The sequence below is a fragment of the Eurosta solidaginis genome, chromosome 1 (genome assembly GCF_040869045.1).
Source record: "Eurosta solidaginis isolate ZX-2024a chromosome 1, ASM4086904v1, whole genome shotgun sequence".
NCBI classification, from domain to species: Eukaryota; Metazoa; Arthropoda; class Insecta; order Diptera; family Tephritidae; genus Eurosta; species Eurosta solidaginis.
The window spans coordinates 279,056,578-279,073,460 of record NC_090319.1 but is presented as its reverse complement, the minus strand read 5'-3'; the positions used below and the strand labels follow the sequence as shown (position 1 = coordinate 279,073,460).

General features: G+C 37.8%; 1 protein-coding gene across 1 annotated transcript in view; it reads right to left on the bottom strand.

Annotated features, from left to right (window-relative positions):
- Positions 1 to 16,512, bottom strand: part of Ptx1 (pituitary homeobox homolog Ptx1) — a 160,610-nt gene extending 144,098 nt beyond the window's left edge. Inside the window, exon 1 of the mRNA XM_067760917.1 lies at positions 14,803 to 16,512. The gene's annotated coding sequence lies outside the window, so the exon portion shown is untranslated. The remainder of the gene's footprint in view (positions 1 to 14,802) is intronic.
- Positions 16,513 to 16,883: the final 371 nt, after the last annotated feature.

Sequence of the window (16,883 nt, the reverse complement as noted above, 5' to 3'; positions counted from 1 at the left end):
CGAAAACAGCTATGTGCTCGCAGTACTAGAAGTACTCTGAAAAAGGGTTATGTACTTGCTTATAATTTTTTTTAATCGCTAGCGAAAGTGCTTTGATTTCAATGTAAAAATATTTACAAACCATCTCGCTTCCCAAGGCAGCCGCTTCTATAAACCTGAGCGACTCAGGATTTTTCCCGACAAAGGGCTGTCATTTCAGTGTAACCCCATTTAATGTGTTGCGTCCCTCCCACAAATTTTCATCCTCCCAGCAGATCCTTGCAGCGGGACTGCGCCATATTCTCCTGCTCCGAGAGGGTATCGAATTCAATCCGAGACCTGCACCTGACCCCGGTCCAGAGAAACAGTTTTGCTGCGTTTGTCGGATAAGAATACTTTTAGGACGGTCACGCTCTTGTCAGTGTGTCAAGTGCAAAGGATGGTTGAATCGGATATGATGTTCTGGGCTAGACCCCAAAACCCGACTTCCTCGTATCTTTTATAAATATTTTATGGCTCCCTTCTGTTCACGCCTAAGGGCGTCCCGTAGTCTGCGCCTTAGCGCCCCCACTACCTTCTAGCATCCCCACTGCTCAGCAATGCCGAGAATCAGCCCGCCCCTCCCCCGATTTCTGCTCAACACTAGCATTCGAGTAGGTCAGGAAAACATACTATTACTCCCTACCACCATTTTCCAGCACAGAATATATATGTTTGCGACATCTGGCCAATACGGCTCCAGCCTTGGACGGTGCCACTTTCCTAGGTGTTCTGGTCTCAGCGACAGCAATCTTTGAAGGGTTTAATCGCGCCATGCTGTCAGGCCGCAAACCCAACTACACCGGGTTCCCAAATGCTTACCCAGGGACGTCCAGTGCCAGGGCCACAATAGAAATTGCGTCTTGGCCTCCCTCAACATATCACTTACCCGTTACACTTCAGAATTCTGCAGTTAAACTGTAATGGGTTAACTGTGAAGATCACGGAGATAGTTGATTTAATTAAACGGCATAACATCCTCATTACAGCGATCCAAGAGACCAAACACACAGCAAGATCTTCTCTGCAGACCTGCTCTGGACATATAGCCCACAGAAAAGATCGCGAGAGCGGAAATGGAAGCGGTCTCGCGTTTATCATCCACCACTCAGTGTAATATAATCTATTTGATCCCGACATCGGAATTGCGCTACCGACTGTCTTACACCCTAAAATCTTGGGTGTAACATTCGATCAGGATCTATATTTTGGAGAGCATACAACCGCTATTGTACCGAAAATCCAGAGCCGTAATAAAATCCTTATATCTCTTTCCGGCAGGACTTGGGGTATAGACAAAGGAACGCTTATTACTACTTACAAAGCAATTGGTCGGCAGATTGCATGCTACGCGTCCCCGATATGGTCGCCAAGCCTTAAGGTTCCTCACTGGAAAATACAGGGCTTCCAAAATACTGCCCTCAGAACCGCTACGGGCTGACTTCTTATGTCCCCAGAACACCACCTACACAATGAGGCGAGAGTACTCCTCATTAGGGAGAGCAATGAAATGCTTAACAGACAGTTTCTGTTGATTACCCAGAAACCTGGGCATCCCAGCAGACATCTGATTGATGAAGCTACACCGCCCAGGGGCTTAAGGGGTCATCTCCGTACGCATTATGATGAAATACGGCAAATATTTCATACATTTCCTTACAGCCAAAAGCAAATTTGAATCATGTTTGAAAGCAGCTTTGTGCGTTAAAACGTCGCAAATATTTATTACGTCGTAGCGGGTTAAAAAACATGATTTTTTCCTTCACACATCAATAACATACTTTCCATAAATTACTTCAAAAATACCACATTTGCAAAATTTTGCAAATGGACACCAGAAAAAAGTTTTTTTTCATCTCCTGAAAAGTTACTGAAAAACACATAACTGCTTTTGTGAGCGCAGCGACGTTATGCTAGTCGTTAAGCGCCAAATACACGACACGAACATTTCCGCGAACATTCCGCAATCTTGTTCGCAGCTTTGGCCATACACCATATGAACTTTTGGCCGAACATTAGTTCTCTTTCAGACAGCGATGAATACGGACAATAATTGTGCTGCAGCAATATTGCTCGCTGTGGCAATTAAGCGTAAAAAAAGAGAGAAGATCGCAAAAAAAGAATTTGGTGCAAAGAATGGTTTAAAAAACGAGCAGTTCTTGGACAAAGTGAGCTTATTAAAGAAGAACTGGAATTCACGTCACAAAATGATTTTAAAAATTACGTTCGTATGATCAAGGCAACATTTGACCAACTTTTACAAAAAATTTTGCCACTCATAACGAAACGGGAAACAATAATGAGAGAAGCGATTCCCCCTCATCACCGCCTTGCTTTAACTTTGCGCTTTCACTCAGAAATTTTTTATTGTCCATTTTACTTTTCCGCGCACGTCTGTTCCGTTCAGAAATTACTACGATTATGAGCTATTTCGCCATACACGCACGAATAATATTTTGATTTTTGGCGAACATTTGCGCGAAGTGGCAAACACCACCATACACGGCAGAAAAGGTTGCAGAAACATGACATAACGGGAATGTTCGCGGAAATGTTCGTGTCGTGTATTTGGCGCTTTATTTATTCCGATACATTAATGTGACGCAATTAGATATCTTTCATAGTTACATACAATGACCATCGCATATATTTGTTACGATATTACGGAGATGTTGTTACAAGCAATTTCTTACTTTACCGATAGCCAGCCTGGGTTTTTTACAATACCAAGAAATTTAGAGCAGATCACCCCATATCAGCGTAAACACGATTACATGACCCCCCTGAAAGCCCACATAAATTTTTAAGCCTGCGCCTTATTTCTTGGTATCTACATTTAATTTAAAAAACAGATTTCTATCTTATATTATCAGAGGAGGGTTTATTACTGGCTTTAATGTTGCTAAAGAACCATTGGTATGCCATGGACAGATGGAATGATACAAAATAAAATATTTTTGAATTTTAGCAAGAATCTTGTACAAGAGATGTGATAACATAGAATCTTGGCTAAATGTGAATTCGGTCGTACAAATTCTGAAACAACGCAGTCGTTGGGGCACACTTAATCACATACGAATATTACAAGACAAAAATTCCCCAGCCTGTCGTAAGAGGCGACTAAAATACTAAATTGATTCAAAGGGTTGTGTAGCGCAACTCTTTCAAGGGGTTGTCAGTGCAATATATAGCTTCTCCAACCCAATTGTCAACCTTACCTACCCGTGGGGAATCCTGTTTCTTTAATTGTCGACGCTCTGGTGATCCAAAGTTCTTCATGGACTCAGGGATGGGAGGGCGGGATGGCCTAGGAGGTCATACCAAATCGTTAATGGTGCTTGTTACCGGATATGTATTCGGCAAAGGACCATCAACATCGACAACACTCAGCCAAGCCTTAGGTAGTGTCTTTATTGCTAGGACAAGGCAAAAATAGATGCTGGGACTTGGAAGTTGTAATCAATAGTAACTTCTCCATATATTTTGAAATAGAAGTCATGAAAATTTACTCAAAGTCTTGATGGTAACATACTTTCACTTAATTTACATCATGTTTACTGCTCAAGACAAGCCTTTAATACACGAACCAATATTTGTGCTTGCTTACCAGACCTGTAAAGTACTAAGCACATACTAAGTACAAGTACTCAAGGTCTTCAAATCTAAGTACAAAATGTAAGTACTACCGTATTTGTACTTCGAATCCGAAAGTACAAGTAGATATACTTACGAAGTACTTGCAAGCACATGAAAGTACTTTTTCTGATAAAATATATCAGTTTGATTCATAAATGTAAAATCAAAATGGTCTTCTGTTATAAAATTTTTATTGAATATGAGTAAAATGCATACTAGAAAGCAACAAAAAGTAAAACAACATACTAAATAAGTATAAAATGTACAACAACTAACAATATTAAAGTAGTTTTGTGTTTGCCTTCATTAGGTAAATTGAGGGTTGATAAAGACATCATTTTCATAAATGTATACAAAGGTATAGAATAAGGTATTAATACCTGGAGTTTTAAAGTGAAAAAATAAATCATTTCTTTGTGCATCGGTCGGCCTGGGATTTCAAAATTCGATCTCCATGTGGGTTCTTGCAACTCGTCACGTTTCAGTGATAACAATTTTGTACATATCTGCGGTGGGCAATGAAGTACTTGGTATAGCTTGTAAGGCTTTTAGCCGTACAGCAATTTCATTACGTGGGAAGAGGTTTGATAACAGAGTGATGAGCTTCACCTCTCTGAACTGTGGAAAGCGAATCATTCCAACAAATGTTGAAAGTAGAGCTTACGATTTCTTCTCGAATACAAGTACTCGTACTCGTAAATCTCGCGAGCTTCTCGACATTCTTACTTAATCGCTGCATGGACAATATTTATACACTTGGTTTTTTTTACTTGTGACTTTTTTGTTGATTATATTGCTTCCTATGGCATTTAACTCAAAACATATTTATTATACATATAATTTTGTTCGCAATATTTTATTTTTCAACGAGACACCAAGAACACGGCTTCTCATGAAATTCTCGAACTACTCGTAATACTCGCGAACTTTTCGACTTTCAATTCAGTCGCTGCATTGGCAATATTCTATACATTTCGGGGTTTCTTACTTGTGGTTTTGCGGACATTTTGGCTTGTGCTCCAGAAGAAATCGTAAGCTTTATATGATACAGCCAATGAATCGATTAAGTTGAATGTCGAGAAGCTCGCGAGCCTTACGAATAATTCGAGATTCGAGAATATCGCGAGCCTTACGAGTAATTCGAGATTCGAGAATCTCGCGAGAGGGGAGACTCACGAGAAATCTCTTCTCGAACATGTTCGAGAAATCGTAGGCTCTAGTTGAAAAGAACTTCGCTAAAGGTGATGAGACGTTCAAAATTAATGACTAAATTTGCGAACGATTTTCAAAAATTTTTAGTATCATAAAAGGTATCATATTTGTGGAAAACATCATTTCGATCAGTAGTTGAGCTGATTGTTAAAAAATATTATTTGATCCGCTTCAAAACCGTTCAAGACTTGTAAAAGTACTTCGAAAGTACTTGCACGTACTTTACTTGTACTTCAACAATTCAAGTACAAGTACTTCGATACTTGTAATTGTACTCATTTTTCGAAGTACTGAGTTACAGATAGTTGTACTTGTACTGGTACTTTTTTTTGCAGGTCTGCTTCTTACTACTGCTTAGATTTAATCCCAATTTACAAATGTGTCTACTTTTATAATGTAGACACACTGCCAATGACATGCATAAAAAACGAATTGAAAATAAAACAAACAAATAAGCAAAGTCGGCTTTCTATGAGCTAAAACAAAAAACCTTCGCATTGTAAACTGCTCAACTATAATATAATTATGATCTTGCATTAAGCGTATTATCACTTTCGCTTTTCATTCATTAATTCATTCATTCGCGTAATAAAAGTAATATTAAAAAAAAAAAAAGAAAGCCTTGATGGCACGCGAATCGTTACTCCAACCACTAACCAAGCTAAATGCAGCTTTAGATTGTCATAAACATCCGCACACAGTCATACATACAAATGCATTATACAAATACAAAGAGCCAACCAAACGCCGTGCAAAAATCTACTACTTGGCGTCGGCCATCTACACAATCTGATACACACACACACACATATACATACAGAAGTGGCTAGTCAAATCAAATTTATACATACATCAAAATCCCGCTTGATCTCCACTTGATCCCAAGTGGATTAAAATGGCTGAGTGGTTGTAATGTTTTTAATTGTTTTTGTGGTTGGCTAGCGAGTATTATGAAAATAATAATTTACTTTAATGTGTATTTTTATTTGAAAGCGACAGATTTTGTTAAATTTAAAATCATTTTATTTAATATGCATAAAAATGAGCGAGAAAAACAAAAAATATGTTGAATCAAAACCCTGCAATAAATGCGATTAGCCTAGGATGAGTCCGGGATGAGTCGCAAATTATTATGCGACTAATGCCAATTTTGATCTCTTTGTATGCGTTGAACTGCTCCCTTTTGTTTGAGCATGTCCTATGAAGCGACTTATTGTACCCATTTATACCCGAACGCGTACGATAGGGCCAATCCCCTTTGTACCCACATGGGAACGAATGGATACTAATCTCTTTTCTCAGCAAAAAGTGCTACTTTTCGTATGGTAGGAGGTTATGTTGTTGTTGTTGTCGTATTAACGATAAAGACACTTCCCGAAGGCTTTGGGGAGTGTTCTCGATGTTGATGGTCCTTTGCCGGATATAGATCCGGAACTTTCTGGTAACAAAGCACCATTAACGTACTAGCCCGACCACCTCGGGAAATATTTATATGCCCACATTAAACCTTCTAGGCCGTCGCGCCCTCCCCACCCCCTAGTTCCATGAGGAACTTGTGGTCGCCAGAGCCTCACCTGCTAAATATGTGTATGATACATTCATATTTGTAACAGGATTCCACTCGCGTAGGCGAGGTTGACAATTGGGTTGCGGAAGCTTTGAAGCTATAAAGCTTTGTATTGCGCTTATCAACCCCTTGAATCCAGGTCCGAGGTTATGTACATTTTAAACGCAATATTAAAACTTACAAAAATGTGTAAAAAAAATTATTAAGTCGCCAACTGATTCCAAGAGATATGGGTCGACGATACCTGACTAATCCCAACTGTGTCGGCCGCCGTGGTGTGATGGTACGGTGCTCCGCCTACCCCACCGAAGATCCTGGGTTAACGCCCCGCGCAAAGCAACACCAAAATTTTAGAAACAATTTTTTTTTCAATTACAAGAAAGCTTTTCTAAGCGGGATCACCCCTCGGCAGTGGTTGGCAAGCACTCGGAGTGTATTTCTTCCATGAAAAGCTTCTCAGTGAAAACTCATCTGCCTTGCAGAAGCCGTTCGGAGTCGACATTAAACAAGTCCCGCCAATTTGTAGAAAAAACTAAATTACGCAAAGGGGCTAGAGGGGATCAATTATGCCTCAACGTAGACTAAAGAGTTCAATCAGAGACTGCTCTCTTTAGGGATTAGCCGCACTATTCTTTGCAGGGAAGCAATGAGCGTTTCACCCCCGCATATACATACAGACGTGTATGCAAATATATTTATGTGGTGAAGGAAATAAATTTAAGTAAAACACATTAAGATCTAAATATGAATCCTGCTTATAAATAAATTGTGTCTGAATAAAAAAATTTATAAATTTTTCGATGATAGTCAATAAATAATTACAACACAAAACAATATTGTCAAAATAACACAGTTAGAACCAGGGCCGTTTCGTGTGTTACGATCCGTGATCGAAATCCATTTTTTAAATCACAATAACTTTGAAATGGTGGCTCGGAGAACTACATATTTGGACTAGTTACCACACGTAGTCATCAGATCTATAGCTTACTATCATTTTTCCAAATAGTTTTACAGATTCATATCTATAGTTTGAGTGACATTTGTTTTCCATCGGTGATTGTATAACACGATACGGACCCGGATTAGAACTTTTCTTTGCAACAGACCAGCAATGGTATTTTTCTCAAAACTGACTTCCTTTTTTTGTTTGCACTTAAAAAGGAATGGCTCCCAAGGGATCTTTGGTCAATTTGTGAAAAATTTTGGAAGAGTTATAACTTTGGTGTCAATGAAAATGTTGCTCCTTGTAGAAAGTTTGAAGCCCATCGCGAATCTGCTGATCGGAACTTATCAGTGCGGGTTTAAACCTTGTTAATCTACCATCGACCAGATTTATACTATGCGCAAAATCTTGAAAAAACCCCGCGAAGAAAGAATTGACACGCATCACCAATTCAACGATTTTAAAGCCTCTTTCTAAAATACAGAAAGAGCTGCCTATATGCCGCTATGTCCGAATTTGGTATCCCCACAAAATTTACAGGGCCGTGCAAAATGACGTAGAGCAACACCATCAGTTTAGCCAGAACTGGAAAGATCCTCTCCGAGCCGTTTGAAACTAAACGATCTTCCAGGCAGGGTCACCCTATATCGTGCGATTTCTTTAATTTGATTCTGGAGAAAATTATACTAGCTGCAGAAACTAATAGCTTTGGAACAAAATTCTATAAAAGCGTACAATTACTGGCGTATGCTGATAACACTGATATATCGTCGGCCTGAACACCCGCGTCGTAAGTTCTGCTTACTCCAAACTTGAAAAAGAAGCGGAAAAGATGGCTTTGATGGTGAATGAGGACATCCAGCAAAGAGTCAGCGCCTTAGCAAACACGTTAACAGCCATAATTTCGAAATAGTAAAATACTTCGTTTATTTGGGAACCAGCATCAACACTAGCAACAACATCAGCACTGAAATCCAGCGAAGAATCAATCTTGCCAATAAATGCTATTTGGACTAGGTAGGCAATTGAAAAGTAAAGTCGTCTCTCGGCAAACGAAAATTATGCTCTGCAAGTCACTTATCTTATCCATGCTGCTATATGGTGCAGAAGCATGGACCATGACAACATCAGGTGAAGCGGCTTTGGGGGTGGTCAAGGGAAAGATTTACGGACATCTATGTGTTGGCGAGTAGCGAAGAAGGTTTAATCATGAACTTTACGAGCCTTACTGAGACATTAACATTTAGAACGCAGCGGCTATGCAGGCTAGACCATGTTAAACGAATGAAAGATGATGCACAGGCTAAGAAAGTATTTTTATCCGAACCCGTATATGCCAGCACAAAAAGAGGCCAGCCCTACTCTGCTGGAGGCACCAGCGCTTTAAATCCCCTTGGTGTGACGAATTAGTGCCAGTTAACCCAGAGAGGAAGCGACTGGCGCTTGGACGGCCATAACCGTTTAAGCTGCTAAGCGCCAATTAAGTAAGTAAGAAAATTTAAGATTTCATACCAACATTTCAACTCACCACCATTAGCCCTTTCATAATTTTTTTTTTTTGCCCAGAAGTGAAAATGCCAAGTACAATTTAAGCAACATGTTGCATAAACATGTACCTAACTACTTTCTGAGGCCTTCGGGAAAATTTTTAGTGTGAACTAAAGGAGAAATGGTTAATTAGGATGTGTTCATATAAAATATTATATATGTTTTATGTGGACCAGTATATCCTTGCCCAGTAAGACTTCAACTCTTTAAAATTAATTATTAAGGGTATTCCGTTAAGTCCCAAGTCGTCAATTCTCATTATACTAAATCAAATTTTTTGAACATATTTACCTCCTAAATAAGGGAAATTTTCCATGAGTTCGGTGGAAGTTTTGAATTTTTGTATACAAAGGGTGTTTTGGAAGGCTTGTCACCTTGGGATGCACGTACAAGGGATAATTGGAAATAGAAAATTTCTAGTAATTGCCAGGTGGGCAGTTATTTTATATTATACAAAATTATAATTCTAGCTGTGGATATGGGTTTTCAGTTTGGTCGTTGAACTAGTAACAAATAAGCTAAATGAACCTAACAAAATAATTGATATTTAGCAATCTGGTATTCCTCTTGCATGACTTTTTCATATATGACACAAAGAAACTATTTTTACATTTAGTTTTTTCTTTCAATCAAAATAATAAATTCTAATTGTGCGTTTACAATGGCAAGGCATTATTTTATCTGCACATTATTTCAAAAATATAAACATGTTGCTAGTTTGTAGCGTCATGCCATTCATTGTCCAATATATTTTGGGCTCTTTCATTAATTATGTATTTTATTGCCGTATTTTTCTCTAGCTACTAAAGAGCTACCATGTAATACTTAGTACCAATAAATGTATGCAACTTGGGTGGTATGAATATATTAAGATATTTTTCTTGTAATAGTAGTGCTTCCATTAATTGATGAGACCTGATTTAAGGTTGTCCGTAATTGGAGGTAGCCATCAAGTCATACCAATATATGGGACCGGGCTTCGTCGAGATGGTGATATTAAGTTTTTAGTCATGGTGTTATTTCTAAGTAACCATTTCAAGTTCTGTAACTATGCTTGATACAGACAACTGCAGTCTTTTTAGTTGCTCTGTTAGGCTTCCAAATCATATCCTTGGTGATCCCTGTGGTATGTAGAGTTCCTGCTATCTTCGCGCCTATAATAAATTATACACAAAGTAGTACCGAAGCGTTCTGGACTCATTCGCAAAAAGAGCTGCTCATTTTCGTAATAACATAACAGCAAGTAAAGTTTTTAAGCGGGATTGAGTATTTATTTAAGCCCCAAATTCAGAAATGCTTACGTCACGATATGCCCTGCAGCTTATTAAACTACCAATCTAAAATTAAGTAAGTGATTATTTGAGGGATGAGCAAAAGTTATATTTCACAATTTCGGCAAATGATTGTGAAATGCTTCATATTTATGTAGTAGATTTTAGAAGAATCAGGCATATCCATAGATCTTTTGTAGTCTCAGTGGAGGTTCCATGAGAAAGTGAACCTTGGTGCGGAAATAATTTTTCTTACAAAACTGGAGCCCGTGAGGACACAAATGTTGTAAAACCTTAAGTCAATTCTAAAATATTAAATTTATTCTTTAAATACATTTTCAACACCCTTTCTTCCTCTCAAAGTAAAGCGCTGATTGAACTATTTCAATTAGGTAGAGACAGCTTTTAAAAAAATTTGTGATTTAACACTCTAGTGATTAAATAAATAAAAAATAAATGTAAAGCGCGATGACCTCCGAAAAGATCTAAGGCCGAGCTTCTCTTCAAATTTGCGTCGTGCTCCTCTTGATTTTCCCTACAAATTGGCCGGACGGGACCTACATGTTTTATGCCGACTCCGAACGGCATCTGCAAGGCAGATGAGTTTTCACTGAGAGCTTTTCATGGCAGAAATACACCCGGAGCGCTTGGCAAACACTGCCGAGGGGCGACCCCGCTTAGAAAAATTTTCTTCTAATTTAAAAACCTTATTTCTAAAATTTTGATGTTGCTTTGCCCGGGGTGCGAACCCAGGGCATACGGTGTGGTAGGCGGAGCACGCTACCATCACACCACGGTGGCCGCCTCTAGTGATTAATAAACAAAAAATGTATGCATTCACTCATCATTGTTTAGCGGAGTTGATTAAAATACGAAATTATATAAGTATATTATTATTATTAGATCTATCGAATAGTGTTGGTTTTGTCGCACCCACCCGCGACAAGAAAAAGTCAGGTTGCTATTTGTTTAATGCTTCTTATATAATTCTATCATCATCGTTACACGTTAAAAATATATCCAAGTTTTGTTTATTTGAAGTTGTATAGGAATTATTCAACAATAAAGTTTGCCCCACCCGTCACAAGTTTGCAGAAACTGTTGTTTGAAATGAGTAGGCATTGCTAATACGCCTTATTACACCCACTAAAAATTTTACTCAAAATACAACATCTATGAAGTAGGGGTTTTTATTGGCCTTGAATCTGAGTCAAAGCGAAATCTCTTAAAATTTTCCGTATTTTTAAACGGTTTTATTTAGCTCGACTTCCCGATAGCTACAAGCTTGAAACTTGGAATATAGTTCAGAACCCGATGACAATGCAATAATAAGAAACCCCCCATAGGTGGCGTATTCGTGGTCCGATTTTGCTCATATTTGCAACACATAATACATAGATTGGCGGCCAACGTGGTGTGATGGTAGCGTGCTCCGCCTACCACACCGAATGCCCTGAGTTCACGCCCCGGGCAAAGCAACAACAAAATTTTAGAAATAAGGTTTTTCAATTACAAGAAAAGTTGTCTAAGCGGGGTCGCTCCTCGGCAATGTTTTGCAAGCACTTCGAGTGTATATCTGCCATGAGAAGCTCTCAGTGAAAACTCATCTGCCTCGCAGATGCCATTCGGAGTCGTCATAAAACAAATGGGTCCCGTCCCGCCAATTTGTAGGAAAAATTAAAAAAATGAGCACGACGCAAATTGTAAGAAAAGCTCGGCCTAAAATCTCTTCGGAGGTTATCGCGCTTTACATTTATTTATTTTTTAATACATAGATGAATAGAAAGTGCCATATGGAAAAAAGTTGCCGCTAGGCGGCGCACGGATATTCAACAAAATCGTATTTGTGCTCATATTTGGAACACATATTACATAAGTACATGAATAGAAAGCGAGATATGAAAAATGATTTAAAAAAATGTGTCAAATTTCTATTGATAGTCAACCGTTCATATCTTTACAAATCATATTTTCATATACATATGTATAAGTAAGACCAACTGAACCTTAATCAGATTATGCTACGCCTCACGTGTTTAGAGACTTCACGCGCCCAACGCTTTTATTTATTTGTCTGATCAACGCCCTAGATTGATGAGGAGTGTGATGACTATTACCTAAGACCTTCCCAAAATATTTTCTATCTTTTAGTATTATTATTACTTAATGTAAGTATTGTTTTCAATAAAACTGTGTAACTTTAAACTTTTTTTAATTATTTTATAAATTTTTTTAGTCCATGAATTTATTCCATGGCCTGACCCATATTTTGAACCTTTGTTGTACTTTATTTACTATTAACAAGTTCATTTAGCGTTTTTCATCCAAACATGCCCCACCAGTGACAAATGCAGTCCCATTTAAGTAAAATTAATTACTTTTATGCTTTTCTATTCTTTAAATGTTCGTTTATCCAAAGTACTTCCATATATTTGCAGAGTTTTTCTTATTTATAACTTCCCTTATGGATTGCTATTTTTTTTTCCCAACCATGAAAATTATAAAATTTATTATAACTTGCATATATACTAAGATATTGTGAGCTTTTTTTACACAACAGTACTGATTCAATGTTCAGTGCCTGAACTTATCTATTAGAACCTGAATTATCAGCTGGTTTTATTAGAATGCGGCAACAAAGACGAAATATTGCGTACAAATTTCCCACCCGTAACGGTGGAACATCCCATCTGGGTATTTGCATTCTCAATATTTCAGTCAACTTACAGCTCAGGCGTTTCTGCGTTAATAAAGAATACTAAGAATTGGGTATGATTCATTTAATATAAGAACGTTTAAAATTTGTAAGGCCCGGTTTTTCAGTTAAAGTTGCCTAGAGTTCAACTCTGCCAGTTCTACCGCTTAAGCTGAAATGAGCATCAAAATTTTATGTTATCGAACAAAGTGGTAAGGTTAAACTCTAGTCAACTTTAACTGTAGTTAAACTCGCATTGAAATACCGGGCCTTAAAAACCTATTAATATTCTTTATACCAACACAAAGACAGTAAAATATCTAGAATTTAAGCATTTTATTCTCAATATTAAAATTTGGCACTCTAAAGAGGGATAGCACTGCTTTATCTTGACCACATCAATAATTGTTTTCTGTTTTTGAAACATCGCCACCAGCTCTTGTTTAAGCAACATATCGTCGTTGAAAATGCAAAAACGTGCATAGTTACAAAAACAGCCTTAAAACTTATACAGCTGTGCAAAACGACGTTGAGCAACACCATCAGATCAGTGAGCATTGGAATGAGCCTCGCCAAGCCGTCCGAAACTAAACGAGGTTTCGACAGGTTGACCCCCTATCGTCCGATTTCTTTAATTGGTGCTGGCGAAAATTATACTAGCTGCAGAGCTTAACCGCCTTGGAACAATATTTTATAGAACCGTGCAATTACTGGCGTATGCTTATTGCATTGATATCAACGGCCTGAACACCGGCGCCGTAAGCTCTGCTTACCCCAAACTGGAAAAAGAAGCGGAAAATATAGGTTTGATGCTGAATGAGGACAAAACGAAGTATCTGCTGTCATCAAGCAGAGAGTCAAGTAATCAAGCTACTGTTTGCAACCATAATTTCGAAATAGCAAACGACTTCATTTATTTGGGAACCAGAATTAAGATAAACAACGATATCACCTCTGAAATCCAACGAAGAATCACTCTTGCAATTAAATAATACTTTGGACAAGGTAGGCAATTGAAAAGTAAAGTTCTCTCTCGGTGTAAATGCATGGACCATGACAACAAAATATGGAGAGACTCTGGGAGTATTCGAGAGAAAAGTTCTTCGAAAGATTAACGGTTCTCTACGCGTTGGCGACGGCAAGTATTGAAGCAGATTTAATGATGAGCTGTACGAGCTTTACGCAGACATCAAAATAGTCCAACGAATTAAAATGCAGCGTATACGCTGGCTAGGCTATGTTATGCGAATGAAAGATGATGCTCCGGCTAAGAAGGTATTTTTAGAAGAACCCGTCTATGGGAGTAGAGGACGGCCCCCACTCTGCTGGAAGGATCAGGAACGATTTAGATTTCCTTAGTGTGACCAATTGGCCCCAATTAGCAGAGCAAGTAAGCGACTGGCGCGCCTTGTTGGATTGCCATAACCGTTTAAACGGTTAAGCGCCAATTTAGTAAATAAGTAAGTTTTCTTTCCATCACTTGAAACTACTTTGAGTAAATGTTTTTCAATGAGTGCCCAACATGTTTCGAGTAATGAGACCTGAAGAAAATTTGGAAAAAATGTGCATAACATTTCTCTGTTTCCAGACCTTTTTTCGTTTTTTTCGATTTGTACGGTACATTTTTCTTGTGAGGCGTTAGCGAGTTTCAACGACTTTCCCTAAAACATATGTATATGTATTTTAATTGCTGTTGGTTCGAATACAAAGCATACAATCCTATGTGCATTGAAGTTCATTCAAATAATCCCCATTTTGATGAGTGTTTTCAAACGAAATGTATTACTACACTGTATTAACACAGCACTAAAAGTGACGTACACTGTTAAACAAACATCGACAAATCAATTGAGAAGTAGATGAAACAACAACAAAATAAATATAAACAGGGATTGGGCGCGAATCTCACCTTGTTAAGAAGATATGACGTATGATTGAAGCTTAATCCACATGTAATGAATTGGAAAATTAACAAATTTGAGATTTTTTTAACTATCAGTTTTTTGTTTTTTAATTTTCCAGCTAATTTTGTCTAAAAGCAAATAACTTCACTCTTTGTTTTTGTTTTTATTTATTTTTTCGAAGCACTGCACTCATTTATCGATTAGCCGACGGGTCGAAGGTATGCGGTTGTGCGCGCATAAATTAAGCGGCGTTGCAGCAATTGGGGTGTTAATTTATGTTTTTTTTTTTTTTTTTTTGAACAAATGGTAGCAAATAAATTCTTTGGAATCAAAGTGTATAGAAAAATTTTCAAGGAAAGTATGTTTGTTGTTTGTTTTTTGTTTTTCTGATAAATGTATATTTTTATGTTTTTATTTATACAATTTTAATAAGTATAGAAAAAGCTGCTATTTTTGTAGGTCTGTTAGTAAATTGTTTTTTTTTAATTTATGTTTTTATGAGCTAAACTATATATAATTAATTAAAAAATTTTTTGTTGGTTTCAAATAGTATCTACACTTGCCTGTTTATTATGTTTGTTTTTTGCTGCACGACAATTTTTTTTTATTTTAATTTTAGTTTTTTTTTTTCTGTTTTTTTTCAAAACATGATAGCTTTGCTCACCGATACTCTCAATTCACAAATGTGAGCACAGCGCTTATGTAGTGATTAAGCGCCTTAAGTTGCTTGAGTTTAATTCAATATAAGCTTGCAAAAACAACACACACACACACACAAATGCACATAAAAATGTATATCACACACTAAAGTGAATATTTATGCAGTTCCACTCGTTGATTCGCTGCTGCGGCGCTGACTGGATTCACACTGGCTTAGTCTTCTAATAACTTAATCTGTGCGCGTAATTAGGCTAAGCGTTAGACGCTTACAATTTATACACAATTCTTGGTGCACGGCGTTGCTGTCTTCTTTACACTGACAGTGATGGGCCGGGGTTTGTATTTAGCGGAACGCTGCGCAAATTTTATTTAACACTTATAGATATGTTTTTGTTTTCTACTTGCGTTTAGATTTTCAAAATAAATTTGCAGTTAAATGCTTTTGTGGCGGGCGGCAATGGCGGTATGTCTTATTAGCACAGAAAAATGTAAACGCGTCTGCATCGGTAACGAGACGTATGCGAATTGAAATTGAATTTGAAACGCAAATGTATCAACTCTATGAATAGTGGCTATGTGCGTACGAAATATGTATCTACGTATGTTAACAAGTACCTACAAATGTTTGTTTGTATATTTGTATATGTGATATGTATTATGGAAGCGCGCAGATGATGATTCGAGTTTGCTGGTCTTTTCGTATGCCTTGAGCACACATACATACATATGTGCATACAGTAGCACAAACAACCAAAATCCACTTCAATACATACACAGTTCAATTGTGATTACAAAAACAATACACCATTTGCCGTTTATCACCAAAAGAAAGTATGAGCACGCGTTTGTACATATCTATGTCATGGGGCGGACGCTGCACTCTGTTCACTTTAGCTGCTGCTGCGCGCTACTTTTCTCACAATCTCTGCTTATTTAACTTTCGTATTGGAAATTTTGATTTTCTATTGGAATATTTACCGCTGCAATGCGCGGCAAAACAAATATTTTTGCAAAATGCACCAACTTTTATTTAATAGCAAATCTAGCCGTTCAGCGCGTTACATATGAAAATGCGATAACAATAACGCAGCTGTTAATACCGTACTGAATTGTGATATAATAATTTCCAGTGCTCTGGTCTAACAACACAACGCCAGAATACTCACAATACGTTATCAGCACACGAGCTGCGTCGACAGCGGAGGTGATGGCATAGTAGCAGCGACGAATGCTTGATTTTGGGAGTGGGAGTGTGAGTGCAATGGCAAAACGAGCAAGCGCTCAATGATTTCGTTGAGTATATGTATGTTTGTAAATGCGTATAATGTTAAGGGCGCGCCTATGCTAACTTGCGTAAGCGTGATAGATATATAAAACTTAATTAACTTGCGCGCTCTTTCACACGCACAGCTTAGAGCAATGCGCA